The sequence below is a fragment of the Elephas maximus genome, chromosome 7, assembly GCF_024166365.1.
Source record: "Elephas maximus indicus isolate mEleMax1 chromosome 7, mEleMax1 primary haplotype, whole genome shotgun sequence".
Taxonomy (NCBI): domain Eukaryota; kingdom Metazoa; phylum Chordata; class Mammalia; order Proboscidea; family Elephantidae; genus Elephas; species Elephas maximus.
In genome coordinates, this window is record NC_064825.1 from 74075756 (window position 1) to 74081273 (window position 5518).

Sequence of the window (5518 nt, forward strand, 5' to 3'; positions counted from 1 at the left end):
TGCTGTGTGTGAGCTGGAGTCAATCCGAGACGTGCAGGAACAAAAAACAATCAACTCAGTGTCATCTTCTGACTCATAGCGACACTATAGGACAGAGTAGAACTGCCCCATAGGGTTTCCAAGGAGCAGCTGGTGGATTCAAACTGCCGACCTTTTGGTTATTAGCCAAGTCCTTAACCACTGCATCACCAGGGCTCCTATTGTCATCTACTCACTATCAACTGCTTAGAACATTTGAGACCTTTCCTGACCTGGCTATGCTTACTTTTCCAGTTTCACCTCTTCCATTTTCCAATTCACCTCAGTGCTATAGATATTTCCATGAGTTCAGTGTTTTCTCTTGTGCTTCCGCGTGCACACACAATTCCCTCTGCCTGGAATGTCATTTCCACTGGTGTTTGCCCAGAGAAGACCAGCTCACTATTTTAGATTTAGCCTCAGCTTCCTCCACTCCTCCGGGTACAATTAATAATTCCCTCTTTCTGATGTCACCTGTGACATACCTTCATACCTCAAGTATTTCTATTGTCACACTGCATGATAATTGTTTACTTGCCTAAATGGAACTGTGTGCTCCATGAGAACTGAGTGCTCCAAATATATCCTCTTTAATTTTCTAAACCCCAAGCACCTAACATAGTGGCTGGCACATAGTAGGTGCACAGTAAACATTTGTTGGATAAATGAGCTTACATTCTTAGAGGGGAGACAAGCAAGTCATGAGAAAACTACAAAGCTGTATGAAAAGGCCATGCTAATAAGTTGTTTTGGGTATAGACAGGAAAGAGTACCTAATTTCAGGCAGCCCTATCCGGCTCTCTGCCCCTGAAATATGAATCTAAAACACAAACACTAAAAAAAATAAGCAGGAAATAAAATTTTGTTTTTGAAACAAAACAAAATATCTTACGTATATGAATGAAATAAGAATAAGCTCTTTCTTTTTGGGCAGAGGGCAGTGCCTCTGCTTTGTTGGTGCCTGTATCAGTATTGGTGCCTGCAGGAGATAGCACACTCAAGAATCGAACTGAAGAGAATGTCCTGACTATTTGCAGATATGTGGGCAGGGTTAAAGAAACCAGCCAGGGATGATGAGGCACCTCAGGGCTAACGAGAATGGGAAGCTGTTGCAATCTCTAGGCCTAAGGGTATAGGGAGGGACCCTGGAGCTGCAGTGGTGGAGGAGCACAGCCACTGTCAGACCCTCAGCCTGTCCGGCAGGCTGGTGGTGGGGGAAGTAATACCTCATGCTTTCCTCCCACCCTCAAATTTCCTGCCTTTGATTCTCATTACCAGAACTCAAACAGAAGCCAGAAGGCAAGTGAACCCTGGAGATGCAGTCCATAGAGGTCAGCCTCCTGGGCAGGGTGAAGGGTCAAGAATGGATCTAGGTAGGTAGAAGGGCCAAGGGAGAATGACTAGCATGGAAGGGGCATGCCTCTGCTTTGTGGGTGACCTATGCATGTGATTGGGTGGCCAAGCAGTTATTTGAGCCCTAGATGACAAGTCTGGGTTTCATGTTTTATATATTTTAGGTATCTGTATATTCAAGCTTATTAAAATCTGTGCCACTGAATTAGTAAGACTGAGGTGGGACAAGGGCATCTATGTTTTGAAAAAGCTTCCCAAGTAGTTTTTTTTTTTTTTAATTTTTATTGTGCTTTAAGTGAAAGTTCACAAATCGAGTCAGTCTCTCATACAAAAATTTATATACACCTTGCTGTGTACTCCTAATTGCTCTCCCCCTAATGAGACAGCACACTCCTTCCCTCCAGTCTCTATTTTTGTGTACATTCGGCCAGCTTCTGACCCCTTCTGCCCTCTCATCTCCCCTCCAGACAGGAGCTGCCCACATAGTCTCATGTGTCTACTTGATCCAAGAAGCTCACTCTTCACCAGTAGCATTTTCTATCCCATAGTCCAGTCCAATCCCTGTCTGAAGACTGGGTTTTGGGAATGGTTCCTGTCAAGGGGTAACAGAAGATCCGGGGACCATGACCACTGGGGTCCTTCTAGTCTTAGTTGGACCATTAAGTCTGGTCTTTTTCAAGAATTTGGGGTCTGAGTCCCACTGCTCTCCTGCTCCCTCAGGGGTTCTCTGTTCTGTTCCCTGTCAGGGCAGTCATTGGTTGTAGCCGGGCACCATCTGGTTCTTCTGGTCTCAGGCTGATGGAGTCTCTGGTTTATGAGGTTCTTTCTGCCTCTTGGGCTCATAATTACCTTGTATCTTTGGTGTTCTTCATTCTCCTTTGCTCCAGGTGGGTTGATACCCACTGATGCATCTTAGATGGCTGCTTGCTAGAGTTTAAGACCCCAGACATCACTTTCCAAAGTGGGATGTAGAATATTTTCTTAATAGATTTTATTATGCCAATTGACTTAGATGTCCCCTGAAACCATGGTCCCCAAACCCCCACCCCTGCTATGCTGGCCTTTGAAGTGTTCAGTTTATTTAGGAAACTTTGCTTTTAGTTTAGTCCAGTTGTGCTACTTCTCCTGTATTGTGTGTTGTCTTTCCCTCCACCTAAAATAATTCTTATCTACTTAATATATTTATAATTTAACTAGTGAAAACTCCTCCTCCTCCCTCCCTCCCCCTCTTGTAATTATCAAAGATATTTTCTTCTCTGTTTAAACTATTTCTTGAGTTCTTATAATAGTGGTCTTACACAATATTTGTCCTTTTGCAACTAATTTCACTCAGCATAATGCCTGACAGATTCCTCCATGTTACGAAATGTTTCACAGCTTCCTCACTGTTCTTTATCGATGTGTAGTATTCCATCGTGTGAATATACCATCATTTATTTATCCATTCATCCATTGATGGGCACCTTGGTTGCGTCCATCTTTTTGCTATTTTAAACAGTGCTGCAATGGACATGGGTGTGCATATATCTGTTTGTACAAAGGCTCTTATTTCTCTAGGATATATTCCAAGGAGTGGGATTGCTGGATTGGATGGTAGTCCTATTTCTAGCTTTTTAAGGAAGAGCCAAATTGCTTTCCAAAGTGGTTGTACTATTTTACATTCCCACCAGCAGTGTATAAGTGTTCCAGTCTCTCCACAACCTCTCCAACATTTATTGTTTTATGTTTTTTGGATTAATGCCAGCCTTGTTGGAGGGAGGTGGAATCTTATTGTAGTTTTGATTTACACTTCTCTAATGGCTAATGATCGTGAGCATCTCCTCATGTATCTGTTAGCTACCTGAATATCTTCTTTAGTGAAGTGCTTGTTCATATCTTTTGCACATTTTTTAATTGGGTTATTTGTCTTTTTGCAGTTGAGTTTTTGCAGGGCTTCCCAAGTAATTTTGATAAGCCCCCTCTTGTTGAGAAACACTGATGTAGTCCCACCTTCTCATTTTTATAGATTGAGAAACTACGGCTCAGAGAAATGAAAAATGCCCTGACTTAGCTGCTCTCTGTTTGAGAACTATCCCCTAGATAACCTTAGGCGGTTTGGCTGAAAAACTGCCATGTTTGCCTGTATCTTCTGGCACAATTCCCCCCATTTTATGGATGAGGAAACTGAAGCTCCAAAGATGGAATGATATGCCCAATTACACAACTAGAAAGTCACAGAGATAAGGGGTTAATACCAGGTATTTCTAATTCCCAATCTAGTGTTCTTTTCTGGCAGTACACTTTGTAGGTATGTGTGTGACAAAGCCCTGGGAGCAGCAATTCAAGTCCCCCATTCTGGTAAGGTGGGCCTCCTGACAGCCTGTGACCGAAAATAAAGTACAGCAGGCAGAGTTCATTGTTCACTGGGGCTCTGTCTAGGAGGGGATTGCAGGGGATGAGGGAAGGCTATGTTAACCCTGAGGTGCCTATTGCACTTGGCTCAGAACTTGTGGTTGTCAATTCTGTCACTAGACGAGGCTGCTCCTCCCTCTGAATGGGTGTCAGGCTGACAGCACAGGCTTATGGAAAGCTGACTAGGGTACAGCAAAAAAAGCAAAAAAAGTAGAGGCCCATTGTGAGGAGAGCTCCCAGAAGACCTTGGCTGGGGCTCTTCTTGGCCAGCATAGGGCTGGACTCCAGCACCAGGGCCTCAGTGTCACCATCCCAGGATACTAGAAACTTCTCAATGGCTGCTAATGAGGACTGGCCACCCCCCACCCCAATTCCCAAAGTCCAACAGACAACTACACCCCTGCTACTGCAGATCACAGATCATTAGTCCATCCTTGAAAATGTATCTGAAATCTCCTTCTCCAGGAAGCCTCCTAGATTTACATTTTCTGAAACCAGCAGCTCTTCCCCATCCTATGCAACATGTCAGAGTTGGGGGGAACCTTAAAGATCATCCACTCATTTTATAGACAAGGAAATCAAGGCCAGAGAGGGGAAATGATTTGTCCAATCACATGGCATGGAAGTGGCAAAACTGGGACCCGATCCCCACTCTTGACTACCTGTCTCCTATGTAATTCTCACGATTCTGAACACAAATGGTTCCAAATGTGCCTGTGTGCTTTCAATCTGCGTTTTAGCAACATTAAAACCATTTAAGTTTTATTTTTGGCAAAGTCAGTTCCCATTCCTTTGAGTCCCTAAGGATGCTCAGGTCTGCCTGCCTGTCATTTCTGGTGTGTTCCTGTTTGTGCAGTTGTGTTTCTGAGTTGTGAGAAGTGTGTGCCTAAGGGCAATTGAGTACCTGTGTTTGTTTATATGTTAGCGTTATGGGTTTGTGGGCTGCTGTGTGCCTTTATATGTGTCTCTGATTTTATGTTGAAGAATGTGTTTCCACCCGTCGTTTCTCTGTGAACTTGTTCGGTGTCCAAGGGTAATTGTGATTCTGTGCCTGCATGTATGTTAGGATTTTGAGTCTGTGGGCTGCTGTATACCTGTACATACAAGTGTCTCCATGTTGAAGGTTGTATGTCTGCGATCATTGTGTGTCCAATTGAATGTGTTTGTACACAGTGAAGGTTTTAGGTCTAATTTCAATTGTGTCCGTGTGGAGTGCATGATTAAAGGCTAAAGGGAATCTGTTTGCCTTTTGTCCCAGGGTTATGAGAATATATGTGTAGCCATGTGTCCAGGGAGCCCCGGTGGCACAGTGGTTAAACATTTGGCCAAAGATCAGCAGTTCGAATCCATCGAATCCACCAGCCGCTCCTTGGAAACCCTATGGGGCAGTCCTACTCTGTCCTATAGGGTCGCTATAAGTCAGAACTGACTCGACGGCAACGGGTTGGGTTTGGTTTGGTTTTGGTTTCCTGTACCCAGGTCAGGAATGTGTTTGTCTAACATCCAAACTTGGCCCCGCCCAGGCGCTGGGGTCGGGGTCACAGTCACGTTCCGGGATGTTTTGGCACGGCCTCCGGGGGGGTGGGGCCTCAGAGGCCCCGCCCCCTACCCCCGGGGGAGGCCTCAATTCCCCTCTCGAAGCCCGGGGGAGGCCTGGCCCGCGTCGCCAGCAGGGCCCCGCCCCCCGGGGCTCCGGCCTGCGCATTGGCTGTGGCTGCGGTGACGTCGCAGGGTTCTCAGACAGAACCCAGAGCGC